The sequence below is a fragment of the Euphorbia lathyris genome, chromosome 1, assembly GCF_963576675.1.
Source record: "Euphorbia lathyris chromosome 1, ddEupLath1.1, whole genome shotgun sequence".
NCBI lineage: Eukaryota > Viridiplantae > Streptophyta > Magnoliopsida > Malpighiales > Euphorbiaceae > Euphorbia > Euphorbia lathyris.
The window spans coordinates 33400265-33426676 of record NC_088910.1 but is presented as its reverse complement, the minus strand read 5'-3'; the positions used below and the strand labels follow the sequence as shown (position 1 = coordinate 33426676).

General features: G+C 35.6%; 1 non-coding gene across 1 annotated transcript; it reads right to left on the bottom strand.

Moving 5' to 3' along the window:
• Positions 1-14510: 14510 nt before the first annotated feature.
• On the bottom strand, positions 14511-14617 carry LOC136215944 (small nucleolar RNA R71). The gene has a single exon (XR_010682946.1). It is a non-coding gene; the product is annotated as a small nucleolar RNA R71 (small nucleolar RNA).
• Between the last annotated feature and the right edge of the window lie 11795 nt (positions 14618-26412).

The following is a 26412-nucleotide window of genomic DNA, read 5'->3' as shown; positions in this document are numbered from 1 at the left end:
TTATGACTCCAGGTGGCGATTCAGAGGGAGGTGAACTCGATTGATGTTTACTGAGGGTTGTGATCGCTGTCTTGTCATTGTTGGGTGACACTTTACGTTTTCTCTCAGTCTGATTGACCCTCTTGCGTTCCAATGACTTCTTAGCAGCTTGCTTTATTTTTTTTTTGCAAGTTGTCGTGCATGCGTTTTTTCTGGTGCTCCTCTCGTATTAGAGCTGGGTGCCATGATGATATTCCTGAAATTGCATCAATCAAAACATAGATGAAGGAAACTTGTAGGTACATGACATTAGGAGTATGCACAATAACTCACAATCAATCACATTATAACCAAAGCAAGTTCACACACAATAACTCAAGCAAATCACATTGAGTTCATCAAACATTAATTATTCCAAAGTGTACAAGTAAATCCAGATTGACATACATTGTATAAGAACAAGCAAACAAACAATTTCATCATAATTTCACTTATCAATCCAGATTACTTCTTCTCCTGGTCTAGCATATGAAACTGTACAATCGGTGTCAACATCATCGAAGGTAGGCACATTCAGTGGATGTTCATCAAATATCCTGCTGTTATCATCATCATAATAATCATTATCAACCACATCAGCTTCATCTTCGTCATCACATTTGAAATATTTATATGGGCACATCACGACAACCGACCATTTAGGATCCAAGGGGTCCTCAATGTAAAATATTTGCTTTACATGGGTAGCCAGCACGAATGGATCGTTCAAATGACCAATTCTATCTAGTTTGACCAAAGTAAAGCCTAGATCGTCTACTTTCACCCCTCTAGCTGACTCAACCCAATCACACAAGAATACTGGAATCCTAAAGTGGTAGTCGTCCACCTCCCAAATCTCACTGATACGGCCATAAAAATTCATGTCCATAGTCTTAGGCCTTTTATCCTTTGCGCTTGCAAACTGCATAGCATCGGCAACTAAGAAGACACCACTGTTTTGAACTGATCTGGTAACGTCCCGTGCTTTTGTGTTGAAATCAACGCCGTTGACATGATAACCCTGATATGTATGAACGTGACTATTCGGTCCAGAAGCAAACCACCTCAAGGTCTCTAAAACGGTAGACTTGTCAACTCTTATTTCATTTGAAACCTGACAAATGAAATCATTTATAGTTAGTACACAACAACCCATTACTTCAACCGGATATGCATGTTGGAAAATAAGGGGACTAGAATTGGATTTGGCAAGGACTTCTATATATTAATTTTTTTCGGATTACAACAACACCAACATCTCAAACTTGAGATATATTTAAATAGGAATCCTACCACCTTATCTTAAATAAATAATAATAAAAAAACTCATAACCCATACAAAGACTTACATCACCCATACAAAGACTTACACCAATAATATCACCCATACAAAGACTTTGAACCATACTTTGACTTTAAACCAAATTAATTCTTCTTTTCACTATGTCTTTGTTTTATTTTATTATTATCAAAATTAAGTTTATTTTTTTTTATTTTAACATGCTCCCTTAAACTTAATTTTTCGCGACTCCAAGTTGAGTTCTCAAATGACTAAAGATATCGTACTTTAGCGGCTTCGTAAAAATGTCTGCAATTTGATCTTGTGTTTTCACGTACTTTAGTATCACCTCTTTTTGCTCAATGCATTCTCGAATGAAATGATATCTCGTATCAATGTGCTTACTCCGGTCATGGAACACTGGATTCTTTGCCAGCGCCAATGCAGACTTATTATCGATAAAAATTTATGTTGGATCACTTTGAGTCATCTAAAATTCTTCTAGCAATTTTCGAAGCCAAATTGCATGACAGACACATGAGGTTGCAGCAACATATTCAGCTTCACAGGTTGACAGTGTCACAATTGCCTGCTTCTTTGAACTCCAAGTAAATGCAGTATCACCCAAAAAAAATACAAAACCAGTTGTACTTTTTCGGTCATCCTTGTCACCGACCCAATCACTATCACAATATCCAACTAATTTGAAATCGTCAGTTTTTGAATAAAGTAATCCCAAATTAGTTGTACCTTTCACGTAACGGAGAATTCTTTTTGCTGCATTCCAATGTGACACCGTTGGGGCTTCCATGTATCGACTTACTAAGTCGACTGCATAAAGAATATCCAGTCTCGTACACGTCAAATATCTGAGACTTCCGACCAAGCTTCGGAATAATGTCGGGTTGACTCTGTCTCCACCTTCATCTTTTGTCAATTTGATTCCACATTCGACTGGCGTGCTAACAGAATTACAATTTTCCATCTTGAACTTCTTTAAGATCTCCTTTGCAAAACCACTTTGAGAAATAAAAATTATGCCGTCATTCTGCTTCACTTCAATGCCAAGATAATATGACATTAGACCAATGTCAGTCATCTCGAACTCACGAGCCATTGTCTTCTTGAACTCTTCAAATATCTTAGGATTGTTCCCTATAAAAATGAGATCATCCACATACAAACAAACAAGTAACATATCTCCTTTTTTCACCTTTGCATACAGGGCATATTCATGTGGGCATTTGACAAAACCATTTTCTTGAAAATATTTGTCAATGCGACTGTTCCAGGCTCGTGGTGCTTGCTTGAGACCGTAAAGTGCCTTTTTCAATTTTAGCACTTTATTTTCTTGACCTTTTACAACATACCCAGGTGGTTGCTGGATATAAATTTCCTCTTCCAAATATCCGTTGAGAAATGCGGATTTCACGTCCATTTGATGGATTCTCCACCTGCGTTGAGCAGCTACAGAAATTACCAGTCTGATACTCTCCATTCTGGCAACAGGAGCAAAAACTTCATTGTAGTCAATTCCGGGTCGTTGACTGAACCCTTTCGCCACCAATCTTGCTTTATGTCGGACAATTTCACAGTTTGCATCTTTCTTTGTTTTGAACACCCATTTAACTCCAATGGGTTTTTGACCGGCCAGAAGTGATGTCAGCTCCCATGTTTTATTTTTCTCGATTGAATGAATCTCCTCTTCCATGGCTTGTCTCCATTTTTCATCCTTCATTGCTTCTTCTAGATCTGTTGGTTCATCATTAACAAAATGACAATAAAGAGTTAATTCATCATCAAGATTTCTTGTTACATCATAGAGATCTTTAATAGGTATGAATTTTTTTGGCTTTCCAGGCGGACGTTCATCTGAACTGTTTTCATCACTCGAGGACGAACTCGAACTGGATGAGCTTGCTGATGTCGAACTGGTTGCTGGTGTTGTGGATGTGATTGTGGCTTGTTCTTCCTGATCATTGTCTTCATCCATGAAAGGATAAAAACTGTAGCTATTTTCTTTTTCACCGGTCCAGTCCCAAACTGCTTCTTCGTCAATGGTGACATCTCTGATGATGATGATTTTCTGAGTCTGAGGATCGAACATTTTGTACCCTTTGGAATGTTCTGAATAGCCCATAAACAAATATTTCTTGCTTTTGTCATCTAGCTTCTTGCGTTCTTCATCCGGTACATGGACATGAGCAACACTGCTAAAAACACGCAAATGAGAAATACTAGGTTTTATTCCGCTCCATGCTTCTTGTGGAGTTTGATCCCAAACACTGACAGTTGGCGATCTGTTCAACAAGTAGACAGCACAGTCTACTGCTTCGGCCCATAAGTCCTTCGGTAAATTTTTGCTTCTTAACATGCTCCTCACCATGTTGAGCACCGTTCTGTTCTTTCTTTCTACTACACCATTTTGCTGAGGTGATCTGAGGACTGAAAGGAAATGACGGATTCCATGATCTTCACAAAATTGCTTGAAAGAGATGGACATGTATTCACCGCCTCTGTCTGATCTGAGTTCCTTAATAAAATGACCACTTTCTTTCTCCACTTGGACTTTGAATTTTTTAAATGTCTCAAATACTTCTGTTTTTTCCTTCAAAAAATACACCCAAGTTTTTCTACTATAATCATCAATGAAAAGTAGAAAATATTTATTTTTACCAAGAGACTGTGGAGTGATCGGTCCACACACGTCTGTGTGAACTAGCTCAAGCGGTGCCTTTGCTCTTGACATGGACTCCTTTGGAAAACTGGTTCTGAATTGTTTTCCAACAAGACATCCTTGACACAGTTGATGAGGCTGATCAATAGGAGGCAATCCATTTACCATCTGCTTCTGTCCCAACTGCTTCAGTCCTCCAAAATTGAGATGTCCGTACCGTAAATGCCAAAGCCAGGGGAGACTTTGCACACAAGCTTTCAAACATTTGGCCACGTCCGTCTGAATGTTAATTGTGAACATTCTGTTTCTCACCATGGGTACTCGTGCAATAAGCTCCTTTTTCTCATTCAACAGGAGTAGTTTCCGGTCCACCATGTGAACTTTATAATTTTTCTCCAGTAATTGTCCCAAACTCAAAATATTGCTTTTCATGTTGGGAACATAATAAACATTATCAATAAACTGGTGAGCGCCATTTTTGAGCCGAATAAGAATGGTTCCTTTGCCTGTAATAGGAACCTTAGAGGAATCTCCAAATACAACATTACCACGAACGGATTCATAGAGCTCCACGAACATCTTCTTGTCACCACACATATGGTTACTTGCCGAATTGTCAAGATACCATATATTATTTTCGCGATTTTCTTCACCTTCGTAGGTAAGTAACACTGTGCCAGTTACTTCCTCATCTTGAATATTATTGGCAGTCTCCTCTACCTCTTTAGGCGGACTCCAACATTCCACCGCGTAGTGACCGTACTTAGAGCAATTATAACATTGAATGTTGGACTTGTCGCGTCCTTCATTCGGCCTCCAATTTCCTCTTCCTTGACCGCGTCCTCGGCCTCTTCCTCTGCCTCTGGTGAATTGAGTGCTTCTGTCATTGTTGTTGTTGCCGTTTTCATTTCTGCCTTGATTTCTGCCACGTCCTCGTCCTCTACCATTTCCTCCTCGACCTCTTCCGCGTCCTCTGCCGGACTGACTACTTTCGCCATTTTTAAACACAGCCTTTGTTGCTAAGACTTGTTCTGTGGAATCTTCTCTTCGTTTCTCAAACCGCTCCTCTCGTGCTTGTAGTGACCCTACAACTTCATCAACGGACATTTCGTTGATGTCTCTGGACTCCTCCATAGCCACCACTACGTAATCAAATTTTGGTAGTAGTGATCGCAGAATTTTTTCAACAATTATGGACTCTTCAATTTTTTCTCCATACTGCCGCATCTGATTTACGACAGTTTTTACTCGGGATGAGTAATCACTAATGGCTTCCGTCTCTTTCATCCTCATCATCTCAAATTCTCCTCTCAGCATCTGCAAACGAACTTTTTTAACTTTCTCCTCCCCTTGAAGAGAAACTCGTAGGATTTCCCATGCTTGTTTGGCGGTCGTAGCTTCGGCTACTTTCTCGAACATTAATTCATCCAAACCTTGATGGATGAGAGTAAGCGTCTTTTGATCGCTTTTGCGATTTTTCTGCAGAGTATCTTTTTCTGCCTGTGTCAACGCTGCCTCGTTACCTGGGACTACGTAGCCTTTTTCGACTATATCCCAGACATCTTGACATCCGAGTAACGCCTTCATTCAAATACACCAACTTGAATAATTGGTTTTGGTGAGCTGAGGGTATTGATAAGGAAGTTTGAGACCGTCTGACATTTTTGTAGGGTTTGTTTTGCGGAAGACTGACTCTCGTAACGTGGCTCTGATACCACTTTGTTGGAAAATAAGGGGACTAGAATTGGATTTGGCAAGGACTTCTATATATTAATTTTTTTCGGATTACAACAACACCAACATCTCAAACTTGAGATATATTTAAATAGGAATCCTACCACCTTATCTTAAATAAATAATAATAAAAAAACTCATAACCCATACAAAGACTTACATCACCCATACAAAGACTTACACCAATAATATCACCCATACAAAGACTTTGAACCATACTTTGACTTTAAACCAAATTAATTCTTCTTTTCACTATGTCTTTGTTTTATTTTATTATTATCAAAATTAAGTTTATTTTTTTTATTTTAACAATGCATAATTACCCTGACAAATGAATTCATGTAAAAATTACCCTGTTTTTAAACCAATCGGGAAATGTCTTGTTTTGTCTATCTCTCATCCACTTAGGATTCTTTTCTTGGCCGGGATTACTCAACTCTAAGGACTTCATATGCTCACTGCAATTCATACATATTTCATAGATAAGCAATAATAACTTATTCTACAAACAAACAGAAATAAAGCAAAATCACAAGGTACACACGATAGTACTTAGAGAAAATAAGGTTGTACATCTTCACAATTCTGCAAAACTGTTAAATGAGCCTTATGCAGTTGTTCTGAGTCCATCTGTACAATTGTAGGGGTGGATAAAGACTTGTATCCATTTACTATTCCCTTCACGTTTCTTCTAGGAAGCCCCACAATTGCAACATCTCCATTACTCATATGCTCTTGAACAAATTCTACGACTTCTTCAACAATGTAGCACTCTGCAATGCAACCCTCAGGAAATTGTCCATTATGAACCATTCCTTTAAACACTTTCATATACCTCTCAAAGGGCTACATCCATCTATAAAATACCGGACCGCACAACTCGACTTCTCTTATAAGGTGTAGGGTTAAGTGAATCATTATGTCAAAGAAAGAGGGTGGGAAAAACAGAGGGTATTGACAAGCTCACTTTGGATTTTGTGAAGGACTGATATGTCGATTACTTTAGTGCAAACAGATTTAAAGAATAAGTAGAATCGAATGATGGCAATTCTAATAGGTTTGTCCAACATTGAACGCAATGCAATGGGTAGTAGCAATTGCATTATAACATGGCAATCATGAGACTTTAAATTACCTATTATGGAATCTTTTAACGAAACAAGGTTCCGTACATTAGATGAAAAGCGAGAGGGAGTCTTCATATTGAAAAATGAATTGCAGACAATCTTTCGTTCTTCCTCATACAAGTTGATCTGACTCATAGGCAACTTGTCTCTCTTGTCACCAGATGTGGGTTTCAAGTCAGTACGGATCCTCATATCAATCATATGATTTCTATCTGCAAATCCATCCTTTGTTTTTCTCGGTATGTTCAATAGTGTCCCAAGAATAGACTCACAACAATTCTTTTCAATATGCATTACATCTAGATTATGCCTGACTGGAAGGAATTTCCAATATTCTAGTTCGTAGAATACAGACTTCTTCTTCCAACATGGTCTAGACTCAGGGTCACCCTTATACGGAACAGATTTCTCACCCTTCCCATTAGCTTTGGGCAAGCATTGAATTCTTTCATATAACTCCTCCCCAGTTAATGGTTTAGGAGGATCATCCTTTTCTACAGTATTATCAAAAGTAGAAGCTTGCTTCCTATAAGGATGGTTTCTTGTAGTCCACCTACGAGTCCTTATATAAGCCATCTTTTTAGAATACTTCAACCTTATCGGTTTGGTTTGGTCAATGCATATAGGACATGCATTTTGCCCTTTAACAATGCTCCCTGATAAGTTCCCATAAGCGGGAAAATCGTTAATAGTCCATAATAAGACCCCTCTCAACCTAAAGTATTCTCCTCTCACTACATCATACACCCGATCAATTCCATCATCCCACAAGACTTTTAGGTCATCTATTAAAGGCTGCAAGTACACATCAATATCATTTCCAGGCTGCTTGGGTCTGGAAATTAACAAAGTTAACATCATGTACTTTCGTTTCATACATAGCCATGGAGGAAGGTTATAAACAACCATTATTACTGGCCAACACGAGTAAGTGCTGCTAAGATTGCCAAATGGGTTAAAACCATCTGAAGATAGTCCTATCCTAAGGTTCCTAGGTTCACTACCAAAATCTGTCCACTTAGTGTCAATCATTTGCCAAGTTGGGGAATCAGCTGGATGTCTCATCAATCCATCCTTTTTCCTACCAGTCGAGTGCCAAGTAAGTTCCTTAGCGGTAACTGTGGACTGAAAAATTCTTCTAAACCTTGGGATTGGTGGAAAATACCATAAAGTCTTAGCTGCTACCCCTACCTTCTCTGTATTATCACTAGCTAGTTTCCACCTAGAGACATTACATGATGGACATCGAGTAGCACCCTCATGAACATCTTTATACAAAATGCAGTCATTAGGACATGCATCAATCTTCTCATATTTCATCCCTAAAGCATGAAGAGTTTTTTTGGCCTCATTGGCGGACATTGGCATTTCATTCCCATCAGGAAGTAGGGTGTGAAACAACAATAAAATGTCAGTATAACAAGACTCGGTCAGACCATGTTTAGCTTTCAGATTAAAGGTTTGTAGTAAACCATTCATCTTGGATTTAGTACAACCAGGATGTTGGGGTTTAGTGTCCTATAGACAATTGTTCCAGGATATAAATCTAATGTAAATGAACTGTTCTTTATATCATTTGTTTTGATAAGATATGGTTTCATAACTGTATAAAGGCAACCTCTTTTAAAGAACTAAATAAGTCTAATAAAAGGAAATCCATAAGTTTATTTAAAGTGATTATAAAGTGTTCATACAAGCATGAAGTGAGACGAAACTTTATAATAAACTAATAAACTTAAAGCAATCCCAAGTCAAGTCATATGTTTTGAATAGGGATTGACATAACACTGTTGAGACTTGCATGTAACAATGTTTTCTGTCAAGACAGAGAGCTGATCTCACAAGCTTCAGATATGGAGATATCTGGACAGTTACGTGGATCCAATGAATGGAGTTCATTAGGATTGGGGACCCGACTTGAAATAACAGGATGGGTAGATTTATCCTTGTCACTTGTTCATCTCATTGGTATTAATAGGTATAAGTAATCCTAAGACTCAAAGGAATGTTAATTAGTGATTCTGGATTATAGAATGTGATGCTTTGATCCTGTTGTAACACGATCCATAACAGGGATGACTCTAGGGTGTGTACGACAGACGTTGGGTATCACAGGAAGTAATTGCAGGGTAGTTATACATTGGATTGAGCATTTGTCACTCCTGATAAAATGGAAGACTTAACTCTAAATCCTTGCAAGGTGATAACTTAAGACTTGAAATGCAGATTTCACTTAACCTATCTAATTGGAGTTAACTCGGCCTGTACACGTAAAACGAACTTCTCACTATATGTGACTTGACATTATCCATAATCATAAGATTCAGTTCAAGGATGTAGTTGATAAAGGATCGAATTATACTGTAACTAATACGGAAAGGTCAATGACAGAATCAACATGTCTTCTTATAGCTCCGGGGGAATGTTTCGGATCTGCCAATCACATTTCGCGTACTCATTCCGTTATGCAAAGATTAAATATAATTCTGAGAAAATTATTTTAATAGTTGCATACGGCTAGAAGCAATAAGAACCTAATGGGTCACGCGATTTTATGTATATAAAGTACATAAATAATTAATTTGATTTTTAACAATTCTAATTAGATTATGATTGTGAATTAAATTAATTAAAGGATAAATAAGTTAGGAGGTTTAATGAGATTAAATTGCTTCTATTATTACCCTGTCAAGTTATTATTATTATCTTTATATTTAGATATAATTATAGATAATAACTAATAAAAAATTTATTCCGAATTAAATTCTTATTCAGTAACCTAATTCTATCTAACTAGGGTTTAGATACAAGAGAGTATATATACCCCCCTTGCATGAGAATTTCGGCCAACCCTAACTAACCGGGAGAGAGAAAATTTGGCCCCCTACAGTAGAGGATCGATTCTTCACCGCTTGCTTCCGTTCAATCAATTCTTCATCTCTTTCTCTTTATCCTTGATCTTGTGTTGATTTATTAGAGGCAATCTGCTTTGGTTGCTTTTATACGGTTGAGTTCTAATCATCTTTTGAATTGTGTTTTTGTTTTGTGCTCGGGAAGTCGGAGTAAGAGTTGTGGGCACTACGATTGCAACAGTAGATAGAACTTCGAAAGGTATTTCCTTCTATCCCTTTTTATATGAAATAACGGTTAACGGATCTTAGTTAAAGGAAAAAGGTTAAAATTTTTATATTTCCGCTGCCAAACGTTTGCCTATTTTCCTTCACAGGATACAAAGGCTTGTCTCCATCATGAACAAAATGCATAAATTCATCTGACTCTACTGAGCACCCATCTTCTTCTAAGTCTCTCTATAAGTCATGGTTCATTTCAACAGTTTCAGAACTCTCACCTATATGATTTGAGTCTGTAATAGAACACTCACCGTGCCATACCCAAGTTGTATATGTTTTCATAATTCCATTACAGATTAAATGATCTTTAATAAAGTCAATACTACCACCTCTGAGGTTACAACATTTGACACAAGGACAGAAAATATAGTTTGAGTTTGTAGCATTAGCAGTTGCAAACTTCAAAAACTCTTGTCATGCTATTCTAAACTGTAGTGATCTCCTATCAGCCACCATCCATGATTTATCCATCTTGAACAAACATAATTTATAATCAGTTGTATTCTAACTAATAATTAACAATAAACACATACATTGACAAACATAAAACAGCAGAGAAACCCAAAATGTATATGTAAATGTATCTGCAAGACTATAAACCCAGCATCAAAAGTACATTAAAGAATCATCTCCAAAGTAAACACAACATCAAAAGTACATGAAAGAATCATCCAAAGTAAACCCAACATCAAAAGTACATGAAAGAATAATCCAAAGTAAACCCAGCATCAAAAGTACATGAAAGAATCATCCAAATAGAACAACATTGCCAAAACACCAGATAAACATAAAAAAATAACTACATATACTAAAACCACATAAAACCCTTATTTCAGAATGTCAATACCTAATTTTAAGCAAACAAACTTCGAATTATAGAAAGAATATGCAGTAGATTAAGTCAAAACTAACATGCAGATAGTATAATAATTTCAAGAACAATCATCATGAACATATCGTAATGTGTTAAATAAACCCTAAAACGAACCTTACCGTTATGAAGAATTAACGAGTTAGAAGACGATTCACCCGATTGAGAGAGATAAACCAAGCATGAGAAGATGAATTGTGTTTAGGGCTTTTGCAGAGGTGGAGATCGAAGGAGAAGAGGAGGATCGAAAGACTAGGTTTAGGCTAAATTGGCCTTATATACCCCGTTCTTTTTTTAAGCGCGCAAACTAAAAGTTAGAGTTTTTGCTCCCCCGCTTTTCTAAGTTTTGGTTGCCGCTTTTTTATTTGCGTACAATAATCACAGTCATTTATTCGAAGTGTCGTCTGATGCTTAAGTCACTTTTCCATCAAAATCGCATTCTTTTAGGATGACAGCATACTGTAACCGTAACGTCATCTGAGACGCGAGCGCATTTTTTTTTGCCTTCCGATGACATAGAATTAAAATACTGTCATGAAACATATTCAGACGACACGAAAACAAATGTTTATCATGTATCTTGTGTCATGTGAAAGGGAAAATGGCATAGTGTTTTTGTGCATTTTTCCCATAAATCCACTTAGCATATGCGGTTTTTGTGAGGTCTGTGGGGAGAAATTTATCGATTTCGCTTCGCGAAACGATGATTACGCGAAGTTTGCGAGGTAATTCGATAAATTTCTCTCGCAGACTCCGCAAAACCATCATTTCACGAAGTCAGAGCGTCACATTACTCCCCGCAGACATCGCGAAATCATTGTTTCGCTAAGTAAAATCACCCTCTTCCTTGCACATTTATGTTCGCATACTTAGTGAATCATCGTTTCGCGAAGCCAAATCTTCCTTTTTTCTGACTAACACGATTAAATTTTTCTAAAGATGGTTGAATACATAATATTCATTCCTAGAAGCCGGCGTGTTAGGGTTCCATGAGAGACATCCATTCAAAAAGGCCTGGACTTCCAACCAAAGGTCGTGAATAAGAGCTTACACAGTGGGACACATCCATCCCTGTGGTGAATAGTAGCCTATGTATCGTGAGACATCCATCCATCGGTGGTGAATAGGAGTCTATGTATAATGAAGTGATTTATTAGGAGTTTATTGTGGAAATCTTGTTCTGTATTGTGAGAAACATCCATCCATCGGTATTGAATAGGATCATATGTATAATAAAGTTATCTGTTAGGAGTTTATTGTGGCAATCTTGTTGTAAATTTTGATAATGTTATGATTTTAATGTTAGAATCCGTTGTTGTTTGATATTTTTTGTTATATACCACTTCATGTATTAGCTTCAAAACACATCCAGGCTTCGCATATGCTAATTAAATTCATCAACTAAACCAAACATTAGCTTCGCAGGCTTCGCATATGCTAATTAAATTCATCAAGTAAACTATTAAGCCCAAAAATATGCTTAAAATAACATTAATATTCACGTCAGTTTTGTTATGAATTCGTGCTATTGATATCTATTTAGAGTACTTTTACATCTGAATATGTTTCTTTGATGCAAGGTACCTAAATATTTGGTAAAATCCAAATAGGAGCGAAAACGGATCAAAAACGAAGGAAAAACCCTAAGTTACGAGCCAAAAAGACGAGAAATTCAGCGCACCGATACGAGGAGGTGGGAACGGAGTCAACACCGGGAAGAACAACCCGTGTCGCGACCGAGATTCCCAAATCTCTCGGTTGCAACACGCTCTTTTCAGGCACTTAGCCTGTTCGTTCTGAAGAATAAAAACTGCTCCCCTTATCTCGGCAGAGATTCTGAAATTTCGGTAGGATCAACATGTTTTTCAGCACTAATTTCACATGTTTTAATTCCAAGAAGCACGTCTGTTCGGGTGGATAGAAACGTATCTTCGCACCGGACACGATCCTTCAAACACGACTCTTCAATATCTATAAATAGAGAGTTGATTTCAGACTTCAAGGGAGTTAGATTAATTAAGATTAGAGAGCAGAATTTATGTAGAAATTCTGAGTCAGAAACGATTCAGAGTTAGATTTCAATTTTGTAAAAGCAATCTAATGTACACAAATTGTTCTTACATTTCTTACAAACACAGTAGCAATTAAGTTTAGATTAAGAATCATTCAAAGACGAGTTTTCATTCTGGTAGTAGACAAACCATCTCTATTCCGAAGATTCAACGAGAAGATCAAGCAGCGGAGGCGACCCTAGAGTCTGACAAACTCCAACGAGGTTTGAGGAAAGGATTGACAACCCGGAACTCAAAATTAGTTCGAATGCTTTCATGTTTCCTTTTTTCGGTTAACTTGTATTGATTCACAAATTCTATAATAAAAGGTTACTCAATTCAATATATCTTTCTATAGTTACTTCGATAATTTCTTCGAAGTAAGATTCTGGTGTTTTCATTAAAACGTATTTAATTCACATAGTTACAAGGAAACTTTGTTGAACACTTGAGAGAGTTTATATTTACGGATGATATGATCGTTAGGTCGGCTTATCGGAAATAAGTATCAATTTGATTAAGGTAGAAATGTACTCCGATCTAGAGAGATTTCTACGGTTCAAAGCCTTTTAATTGAAGGAATTTACCTTTTGTTACACACTTATAATCATTACAAAGTTTAAGTTGATATCTTTGCTTAATGCAAATGAGTTTAACGTTTTTCTTACTTTAAACGCTAAAAGTTTATGTCTTGTAATCTAATCTCAAGACAGAATTGATTTCTAAATTTCTAAACATAAAGTTCTAATCTGATTCTTATTAATTAAATTCATCACAATCCAATTCAATTAAACGATTTTTTATAATATAAACCTAAAGACGTATTTAAATGGAATCAAAATAAGTTTTTGTGAAAAAAAATTCTCTGTGGGATCGATATCTTTTTATTACTACAAGCGAAACCGTGCACTTGCGGAAATCGCTCAATAAGTTTTTGGCGCCGTTGCCGGGGAACGCCAAATTTTTTTACAAAAATTTAGATTTTTCATGTTTTATTTCGAATCTAGGTTTATACATACTTATTCTAATTTTTATATTTTATTTATTTCAATTTACTTACATCTTTATTTTTCAATTTTGTTTTGAAGGTAGTTTCGGTTCGTGCAAGAATTTCAAGTTCATGCGCAGTTCTCGAAGTTCAGGCATTCCACCAAAACCACTTGATCCAGAAATTGAAAAGACAATTAAGAAACACAAAAAGAAAAACAAAGAGAAACAAAATTTAGCACCTCAGCCAGAAAATATGGCAGTTAGACCCACACTAATGGATTACGCTAGGCCATGAGTGGCTAGTGTAATAAATAGTATAGTTAGACCCCCAGATAAACGCATACCAATTTGAGATTAAGCCTGCTTTGCTTAATATGTTGCAAAACAATGTAACGTTTTATGGACTACCTAACGAAAACCTAAATACTCATTTGACAAATTTTCTAGAAACTTGTGACACTTTCAAAATGACCGATGTGCCTGCCGAAGCGATTAAACTTCGCCTTTTTCCTTTCACTTTGAAGGATACAGCCAAAGTTTGGTTAACTTCGATGCCAGCCGTAACATTCGCAACTTGGGACCAATTAGCCCAAGCATTTTTATCAAAAAATTTCCCTTTAGCAAAAACCGTAAGAGTCATTAAAGAGTTAACATCTTTTACACAACATGATAATGAAACCCTTTATGAAGAATGTGAATGTTTTAAGGAACTTCAACGTTTATGCCCACACCACCATTTGCCCGATGAACTTTTGATGCAGACATTTTATAACGGAATCAATCCTACAACCAGAGGTTCGTTAGATGCTATGTCGGGAGGGTTATTTATGAAGAAGACATCCGTCCAAGCAAGAGAACTTTTAGAGGAAATGGCAATCAATAGTAGTATGTGGCCAGCAGAACGTGGACACGCACTAGTGGCGAAACCATCATCCTCAACCACATCACTAGTTAAAGGTATAGTGAATCTCGATCCAGTCGCAATGTTACAAGCCCAATTTTCTGCATTATTGCACAAAATTGATAGGTTTATGGCACCATGTGATACTAATGGTAACCCAATCCAAACGGATGTCGATTACGAAGGTAAGGTTGAACAGGTAAACTTTGTCCAATGACAAAATCAAACTAATAATCCTTATTCTAGTACTTATAATCCCGGATGGAGAAATAATCCTAACTTTATTAGTTGGAAAGATAATAATAATACCAGTGCTAATCAAAGTCGTCCCAATAATTATCAAAATCAGTCAAGAGACACGATTAGTGAAGGAAAATAGGCAAACGTTTGGCAGCGAAAATATAAATTTTTTAACTTATTTCCTTAAACCAAGATCTGTTAATTGTTATTTCATATAAAGAGTGATAGAACGAAATACCTTTATTGACGATCTATCTACAGTTGCAAACGAAGTGCCCACAACTCTTAATCCCGAGTTTCACGAACACAATCAAAACAAAGAATCAAACAAGTAAACGATTAGAATACAACCAATGAATAGCAATCAAAATATATTGCCTCTAATTAATCAACACAAGATCAAGGATGAGAGAAAGAGATGAAATCAATAGAATGGAAGCGAGCGGAGCAATTTCTTCCTCTACAATAGACTGGTTGAAATTCTCTCTCTATTCGGGATGGACCAAGTACACCTATAAAGGGGGATATATATAGCCTCTTGTATCTAAACTTTAGTTAGATATAATTAGTTTACTTTTTTTGAGTTTTATTCTAAAATAAAACTTCATAAATATTATCTATGGTTTTTAGATAACTTCTTTAGAGTTTTATTCTAAAATAAAATTTCATAAATATTATCTATAGTTTTAGATAACTTCTTTATAGTTTTATTCTAAAATAAAAACTTCATAAATATTATCTAAAGTTATATCTAAATATAAAGATAATATTAGATTGTTTGGTAGAATAATATTTAGAAGCAATTTAATCACTTTGAATCTTCTAATTTAATTATTCCATAATTAATTTATCCACAGTTATAATCTAATCATAATTGACTAAAATAAATTAATTCTCACATGTATATATATAATACATGCATTTCCCCTTTTTATTATTTTGGCCTTTATATTGGGCTTCCATCTATTAATTAACATTCATTCCTCTTTTGGTTCCAAGTCTTATGTGTGACCCATTAGGTTCTTATTGCTTCTAGCCGTATACAACTATTAAATTAATTTTCTCAGAATTATATTTAATCTTTGTATAACGAAATGAGTGCGCGAACTGTGATTGGCAAATCCGAAACATTCCCCCAGAGCTCTAAGAAGACAGGTTTATTCCGTCGTTGACCTTTCCGTATTAGTTACAGTATAATTCAATCCTTTGTCAACTACATCCTTGAACTGAATCTTATGACTGTGGGCAATGTCAAGTCATATATAGCGAGATGTTCGTTTTACTTGTACAGGCCGAGTTAACTCCAATTAGATAGGTTAAGTGAAATCTGCATTTCAAGTCTTAAGCTATCACCTTGTAAGGATTTAGAGTTAAGTCTTCAACAAGCGATCCTTAGACGTATCTCCCATTTATCAGGAGTGACAAATGCTCAATCCAATGTATAACTATCCTGCAATTACTTCCTGTAATTCCCAACGTCTACCATACACACCCTAGAGTCATCCCTGTGATGGACCGTGTTACAACAGGATCAAAATATCACATTCCATAATCCAGAATCACTAATTAACATTCCTTTGAGTCTTAGGATTACTTATACCTATTAATACCAATGAGATAAACATGTGACAAGGATAAATCTACCCATCCTGTTATCTCAAATCGGATCCCCAATCCCAATGAACTCCATTCATTGGATCCATGTAACTGTCCAGATATCTGCATATCTGAAGCTTGTGAGATCAGCTCTGTGTCTCGACAGAAAACATTGTTACATGTAAGTCTCAACAGTGTTATGTCAATCCCTATTGAAAACATATCACTTGACTTAGGGTGGCTTTAATTTTATTAGTTTATTATAATGTTTCGTCTCACTTCATGCTTGTATGAACACTTTATAATCACTTTAAATAAACTCAGGGATTTCCTTTTATTAGACTTATTTAGTTCTTTAAAGGAGGTTGCCTTTATACAGTTATGAAACCATATCTTATTAAAACAAATGATATAAAGAACAATTCATTTACGTTAGGTTTATATCCTGGAACAATTGTCTATAGGACAATAAACCCCAAATATTAGCACATTATCTTCTAAAATCGACAAATTTATAGACGCTATCGATGGTAAAGTAAATAGCCACGATGATGGTTTTAAATGAATTGAGAATAAATTCGATCAATTAATTAATAACCACTCGTCTAGCATCCATAATTTGGAGGTTCAAATCGGACAAATTGCTAAATCAATTCCATCCCAAAAAGAGGGAAGTCTTCCCAGCCATACGGAAGAAAATCCGAAAGAGCATGTAAAGGCTATCACTCTTCGTTCGGAGAAAAATTACTTAGGTCCGGAAATGCCCGGAGATTCTACTAACATTTTGCAGGGAAGTGATTTGCCAACGAAATCCAATGAAGATAATGTAAATTCAAAAAGTTCGCAAATTGATGCTAGTACAAAAACTTTTGTACCTAAACCGGATTTTCCACATAAAGTCCGAAATAAGGACTATGACAAATTTAACGTTTATGGATGCGATAATGCAAATTCCTAACTATGGTAAATTTTTAAAAGATTTGATTTCTAAGAAAATCAGTTGGGAAGGAATTTCATCCATATCGTTAATGGAGGACTGTAGTTCAATAGTGTCGAGTAATTTTTCCACTAAACTCAAAGATCCTGGATGTTTCACCATCCTGTGTAAGTTGGGAGACATTAAATTCCCAAGTTGTCTTTGTGCCTTAGGAGTAAGCATTAACTTAATGCCATTGTCTATTTTCAAGAAATTAGGTTTAGAAGAGGATATCAAGCGTACCAATATGGTGTTACAACTAGCGGATCAAACCACTAAGAAACCATATGGTATAATTGAAGATGTTTTAGTAAAGGTCAATAAATTCATTTTTCCTACCGACTTTGTTATACTAGACTTTGCATATGACGTTAATTGTCCGCTAAACTTTGGTAGACCGTTTATGAATACGGGACGTGCATTAGTCGATGCATCGGAAGGAAAAGTAGTTTTAAGAATAGGTGAAGATAAGATTGAGTTTAATATGAACAAAGCAATGAAAAATCCTATGGAAAGAGTTAGTTTGTATGAAACTTGATTTGGTCGAAGAATGTGTCAATGATGTTATTCAAAGAGAAAAAGTAATAGAACCCATAGTAGGAGAAGAATTAGAAGATAAGGCTCCAGAGCCTTTGATTCGAGAAGATGGACCAGTTCAGCCTTCAATTGTAGAACCCCCTAAGTTAGAACTTAAAGAGTTACCAAACCATTTGAGGTACGCTTTCCTAGGCGAAGGCGATACTCTTCCTATAATTATCTCTAACAAGTTAACTGAAGAACAAGAAGAGAAATTGAAAGAGATTGTTAGAAATAGGATATGGAGTATGGGATGACAAATTTCAGACTTAAAATGAATTAATCCTAGTATTGTAATGCACATAATTCACTTAGAAGAAGGTAAGCCACCTAAAGCGGATAGGCAAAGACGCCTAAATCCGAATATGAAGAAAGTAGTAAAAAATGAGATTACTAAAGACAATGGAATCATTTATCTGATCTCGGATAGTGAATGGGTTAGTCAAATCCATAGTGTACCTAAAAAGGGAGGCATAACTGTAGTAAGGAATGACGAAGGTGAATTAATACCTACACGAACCACCACCGGTTGGAGGGTTTGTATAGATTATAGGAACCTAAACAAGGCAACCAGGAAAGATCATTTTCCTTTACCTTTCATTGATCAAATGATCGAAATGATAGCCGGTCATGCATTTTATTGTTTCCTAGACGGTTATTCCGGATTTTTTCAAATATACATTTACCCGAATGACCAAGATAAAACAACCTTTGTGTGTCCTTATGGAACCTTCACGTATAGGAGAATGCCCTTTGGTCTATGTAATGCACCCGCAACGTTTCAACATTGTATGACTGCAATATTTAACGATTTCATTGAAGATAGCATGGAAGTTTTTATGGATGATTTTTCAATTTCTGGAGATTCTTTTGATGCATGTTTACAAAACTTAGATAAAGTCTTGTCTAGATGTGAAGAAACGAATTTAGTATTAAATTGGGAAAAATGTCATTTCATGGTAGCTTTTGCATGTGATAAGTTTAGGTCGTATCTGTTAGGATCTAAAGTCATCATTTATACCGATCAAGCAGCTTTAAGGTATCTATTTGCTAAGAAAGATGCAAAACCGCGTCTTATTAGATGGGTCTTGTTATTACAGGAATTTGACATAGAAATAAAGATAAAAAGGGAGTCGAAAACCTTGTCACCGATCATCTATCAAGACTTGAAGATGAAAACGGTCCTATTGGTGAAACCATCGGTATACGAGATGATTTCCCCGATGAATATCTCAAACAAGTGAACAGTGTCACATCACCATGGTATGCAGATATGGCTAATTATCTTGCAGCTCGCATTGTTCCAAAAGGATTAAACTTGCACCAAATGAAGAAATTATTTTCAGAAATTAAAAGGTATTTTTGGGAAGATCATTTCTTGTTCAGAACATGTGGTGATGGTATAATTAGGAGATGCGTTGGTGAGGATGAATATGAGTCTATAATGTCAGAATGTCATTCAAGCTCTAATAGAGGGCATAACGGTGTAAGTAACACAGTAGCTAGTATATTAGAATGTGGATTCTTTTGGCCTACATTGTTTAAAGACGTTCATTCGTTTGTTATTCGGTGTGACAAATGTCAAAGAACCGGGAATTTAGGAAGAAAAAATGAGATGCCTCTCACGAACATGTTGGAAGTTGAGGTCTTCGACGTGTGGGGAATCGATTTCATGGGTCCTTTTCCCCTTCTTTTGGTAAAACTTATATATTAGTAGCCGTAGATTATGTTTCAAAGTGGGTTGAAGCAATTGCAACCCCGACAAATGATTCTAAGGTAGTTATTAAGTTTCTCGATGCAATATTTTGTCGATTTGGAGTCCCTAGAGTTATGATAAGTGATGGAGGTACTCATTTCATAAACCGAAGTTTTGAATCGCTTATGAAAAAATACAGAGTACACCACCTTGTATCTACGTCATACCATCCTCAATCGAATGGTCAAGCGAAGATATCGAATAGAGAACTCAAATGGATATTAGAGAAAATTGTTTCATCTTCAAGAAGAGACTGGGCACACAAACTTAACAATGCGTTATGGGCATACTGTACTGCATTTGAAACACCTATAGGAATGACACCTTACTGACTCGTGTATGGAAAAGCTTGTCATTTACCAGTACAGTTAGAACATAAAGCATATTGGGCTATTAGAACCCTTAATTATGATTTGCAAACAGCAGGAAAGAAGAATTTGTTCGACTTAAACGAGTTGGATGAATTACGCCATTTATCCTACGAAAATGCAAGGATATATAAGGAAAAAGTGAAAAAATGGCATGATGCTAAAATTAAGGTTAAAAGCTTTAATGTTGGGGATAAAGTATTACTGTTTAATTCTCAATTAAGGTTATTCCCAGGTAAGCTTAGGTCTAAATGGTCTGGACCGTTCGTAGTCGTTAAACTTTGATTATGGATCCTTAGAGCTAGAAAATACAAAAGGCGACCGATTCAAAGTTAATGGTAGTTGATGCAAAATTTATTATGAAGGCGCTCCAATACAAGCAATTGAATCAGTGGACGTATTCTATAAAAATTAATTAATTAGTTTTCATACCTTTTATTTTGTTTTTCTTGAAATTTTGTTTGTTGTTTTATTTTTACTTGTTTTTAATTTAATTTATGTTTGTTTATTTTTATAATTTTATTTTTATTTGATTTTAAATTTTTAGATTTGTGTACAAACAAATTTTATTCAATAAAAATTTATTTCAGTCATGTTTTTAATTGATTTTCAGAAAATTTTAATGTGTTTAGTGAAATTTCAGGAATCTCAGTTGAGATTCCAGAAATCTCAGTAGAGATTTCAAGTTTAGGTTTTTCAGGAATAGCTAGGAAGTTTCTGTTCGTACCAAGATTTTAAAATCTCTACCGAGACGAGCGGAAGGAGGTTTCGACGAGCCTTTACCTAGATGGGGTAAAGCGTGTCGCGACCGAGATTCCAGAATCTCGGTCATGACATGTCGTTATTTCGACCTGTCACCTTTGTTTTTTCCATTTTTCTTAAATCCTTTGCTAAAATTCGAAAATTCTGTCAGTTTTTTACCCAAAAGGCACAAATTGACATCATTTCATTCCGAACAGACACATTAATTCATTCTGTTCCACTATATATATTTCAAAGAAGATCAGAATTATTTTACTTACATTTTCATCTCTAGCAGAATTCTGATATTCTTCTCAATCTTTTAAAACAAAGTTACAGAACTTCTCTTCCAAACATGACTACTTCTCTTAAATCTTCAAAGAAAAATGATTCTGCACGCACCAAACGTACTGATATGTCAGAACGCTGCGGAGCAACATTCCTAATTTATAACCATGATGAAGGCAGATGCTACTATCGATTCCAATACGCAATGTTCGTCGGAATGATGTATATGGACGAGTTCTTAAATGATGAACTCGGAATAAGCGAAGACATGGATCGCTATTTAAGGAATTTAGGATGGTCTAAATTCGCCTTCATGAAGTTTCCAATTATAGGAGACTGGGTTTTAGAGTTCCTCTGTACTGTTCGCTTTGTGAATAAGTGACGTGTTCGTCTCAGTTATCATAGAGAAGGCGAGGCATACATATTTGGATACCCAGAACTTCACGCCTCGTTTGGTTTCCGACCAGGGATACTGCATAATACCATCCTGGTAGAGATATGACATCTCAGGATATTTGGAGAATGCTAAGTGGTTTGTGGCGATTCAATCCGAGTCTCGCCTACAACAAATCTATCAACTCCAATTCCATGATGTACTTGCACAAATTCCTTTGCCATAGTTTGTTCGGACGTACTGGTAGTAGTGTCGTCCAAGACACAAACTTGTATGTGTTGGGAGACATCTTCCAAGACAACACCGTTAATTCCTCAAAAATATTGATGGAGGGATTAGTTGCCGCATCACGATCAAAGGAAAGAAAGGTTGGGTTCAGGAATATAATTTGTGGAATCATCATTGGCACAAAAGGATCAGTTTCGGTTCCCTTGACTGATAAGGAACCATTCCCCATCCTTGACTATGAATTCCTTGAAAGTGAGAGACTTGTCAATAGAGTGTTTAGAGTCGGCCCCCCGATTTCTTTCTCTTGATGAAAGACAGATCTTCGTGTAAGCCAAGATCGATCGGGCTAGAGCAAGGCGTATCCCAATTCACCGGGATGTCCTTTGATTTTATGTTGTTTTGTTTTATTTAAATTGTAAATATATTTCATTATTATTATTCATGTACATATGCTTTTCCTTTAATAAAATTTCATGTTTAAATCTATATGAATGGAATAATATCTGTTGAATTTATAAGTATCTAAAATGTTTTTGTATATATCTGATTATGAATATTAATCTGAGGAACAATGTTAAACATTAATGATTAATGAACATTCATGTTTAAGTTCAATTCACCTAAAGTATTAATGATCATTTATGATTAATTTAATTCAATTAGGTCATTAATTAGTTCATTATTTCAATATTTATCAAGGTTAAACCTTTGGTTTTCCCTTCATTTAATGTTTTAATTGTGTTTTTTAAGTTACAGGTATTAATACATACATTAATGGAACATAAATTCAAAAAGAATAAGTTAATGCAGAGTTCTTTTACGTGTTTTTCAGCCACCAGGTCATGAATCTCGGTAGGGATTTCAAAATCCCTACGCGAACAGCGAAACACAGGATTTCAGGAGAAATACATCTCCCAAAAAAGCTCATTCGCGACCTGTAGGGCGAGGATATGCATGAAATTTGCACAATTTTTAACCTTTTCCTATTCCTACACTAATTCCTAACACCTAAATTCATACCTATATATACATATCTCTTACACAAGCCTTACATCACCTCAATTTTTCACCAATTACACACTCCAACCTCGTCCCAATACAAAGATTTTTTTTTATCTTCCCAATATATTCACCCATATTCATCATCTTCTTCCTTCATTCAAACCATAATTCTCATTCACAAACCCTTTCATATTTTCATATTCTCTCATATTTTCAAGATAAAAAACCATGCCTAGAACAAAGGTATCCGCCAACAAAACCAAGGCCACCGAAGCAAACCGTCTTCCAGTGAAATATGGGGCTGTTTTCAACATTGAGTCCGAAGCGGAGGGTAAACGTTACCTTCACTTCAACGGAAGCAAGATGGAGTTCATAGATATGTCGTTTCTCCACTTTGATACGGTAAATGACTTATCTTTCTCCGGCCGGATTAATGAATTTCTCAATATTCTCGGATGGACTACTTTTGCTAGCATGCGGTTTCCATACAATGATGAGTATATTCTAGAGTTTTTAGTCACCTTGAAATATGATAAGAGGAACATATTTATTTCTTTTAGAAATCATTGGATTACGTATACAATTGACTATGAAGCAATGGGTGAGATGTTTGGTTTTCCTACGAGTAATTTTGTTCAAAAACCTAAGGAAATTGATACCCATACCATTTGGCATGCTTTATCCGACCAAGATACTTTTTATCCTAAGAATACCTCAAGCAAGTTGATTAGGGATAATTGTGCTTTCTACTTTCACAAGTTTTTCTCTTTCTCCTTGTTTAGACGGGTTGAAAGTTCTAAGGTTCAACTTCGGGATTTGTTCGTGCTAGATTGTATTTTTAAGGGTCTTCAAATTGATAACATTGGCATGCTATTCGACAATTTGCAATGTGCCGCCGCATCCAACACTAAGCAAGTACCCATGAGTAATTTAATTACCGGGATTGTTTTAGGCGCCCGTGGTGAATTAGCGGATTTTCAAAACCTCACTTACCATGGAAATTTACCTCTTTCGGATATTTCGGCTCTTCTTCGGGCCAATTTATTGCTTAGGGAAGGTCCCCCCGTCTTTGTATCCTATGAAGAACGTGTTAGGCATCTTAATGTTCGCACGGGTGGAGGAGCTTCTAGCTCTCACGGGTTAGGTACCGAAGAGGGTGATGATGATGAAGAAGAAGGTGAGGAAGAGGAGCATGTTGAACCACAAGCACAAGCACAAGGGCATGTGGAGGAAGAGCACAATGTTGATGATCAAGTTGATTTGAGGAGAATTTTGAACCAAATGAATGCACACAACCGACAAATGAATTTGCGATTAGATGATATTGTGGAGAACAATCAAGAGATGAGTTCAAGAATTAACGCGGTGGATGCCAATATCCATACTTTGCGGAGAGAGCACACGTCAACCCGACGCCGGATGTTATCATTTTTCCGTCGTCAAAACGTTGTGACCACACCATCTCCACCGGGTTCACCTTCACAAGAATAGGTTTTATCTAATCTTTTCTTCACTCATTTATCTTATTATGTTGTCTTAATTAAGTTTGGTACAATGATTTTATTTTTCTTCAAGTTTGGTACAATTTAAATTTCTATTATGTTGGATAATTACATTTCATATTTATCTATTTTCTTTTCGTATGCTTTATTTCGTATAATTTTTCGTGTTTTATCAATTTTTGCACCAATGAGGGCATGGTCCAAATTAAGTGTGGGAGTTACATGTATCATTTTATTTTTAGTACGAATGAATGCAACGAATAAGAATGAATGACATTTATTTAAATATAAATGAATGTTAATAGTTTTAAGTAATATACACCAATTGCAACATTTGTTTTATGCAAGTGCAACACATTTTTCAACAATTTTTCAAAAATGACATTTTTAATGCAAACATTATTTTTATAACCTTTACATTTTCATATGCAAACATTATTTTTGGGTTATCTTTATCGTTAGAAATAAATATTCCTATATGGGCAATATTTTTCAATATTTTTTACAAATCTCCGAAACGATTTTATCAAAAACGTCTCGAGTAAATGTATTTAAGTAAATAAATTCTTTATTTCAATCTCTATTTTATATCATGCAATTCATGATTCAATAAATCTTATTTTCAATTTTCAGTTAGGTTTATAGGCATTAAATTGAATTAACAATTTTTAGCTCGGTTTGATTTTCGTCTTACATTAACACCAATTGAAGTTTTTAAGGAAACTTTAGCCATAATACATGTTGAATTTTAAGTCAATATAGGATGATTGTGCTATTTTTCTTTTTCCCAATTTAGAATTTATTTGTATAACTCGTGTTAATTAAATCAAGTAGTCGTATTCTTAACTTTTGGCCACGATTGAGACCAACCTTATCATAATCGAGGTATGAAAGGGAAGAAATAATTAAGTAAACGATACTTTTGGCCACGATTGCGACCAACCTTATCACAATCGAGGTATGAAAGGAAAGTTAAAAAAAATTAACTAATGTGTTTAAAGTTTAAAGTAACGATTGCGTCCACCCATGGCATGGTTGGTACCTTTTAAGCGAACACAAAGCAATTAAAATAAAGTTACGATCGAGACCACCCTTATCACAGGCATAACTAAGCAAATAAATAAAACCTAAGTACTTATTCAATTCATATTTCATATAATAGTTTAGGTTTTGGGAAAGGAAATTTTGTCCTTTGAAATGCCTTGAGATGAAAGACTCAAAAACATGCGTGCTTATATCGTCCTGAATGCTTCAATTTAAAAATTGAAATACAAGACGAATGATATATCGCCTTTACTCTAGTTAGTTTGATATTTTGCGTATAAATTTGCCATGCAAAGTTAATCTTTTCGGTTTAACTAATTTAAAAAGGAATACAAGGATATATGTTTTATTTTTATAAAGAGATTAGTTAAAGAATAAATTCAGTGAAATTTTGCTCGGAACTAGCAAAATATTAAGTGTGGAGATTTGTTAAGCCCAAAATATACCTAAAATATAATTAATAGGCTTAAAGCACCTTTTGGCCCCTAACCTATCCAAAATTTGCGCATTTGGCCCCTGACCTATTATTTGATCATATTAGGCCCCTAACCTATCAAATTAGATAAAATCCAACCCATATTGAATGAAAAATTAACCCTGTTGGAAAATTAACGGCAGTAACCAATACAAAAATGACACCTGACACATAAATAAAATTAATTTTCACTCTATCGGAACACTAGAAAAAGTTTTTAGGATTTTTTTACTGTGTAAAATAGTTACTCTGGCCATCTCTAGTTGAAAATTAAGTTTATTTATGTGTCATGTGTCGTTTTTCTATTGGTGACTGCTGTTAATTTTCCAACAAAGTTAATTTTTCATTCAATATGGGTTGAATTTTATCTAATTTAATAGGTCAGGGGCCAAATATGACCAAATAATAGGTCAGGGGCCAAATGCACAAATTTTGGATAGGTCAGGG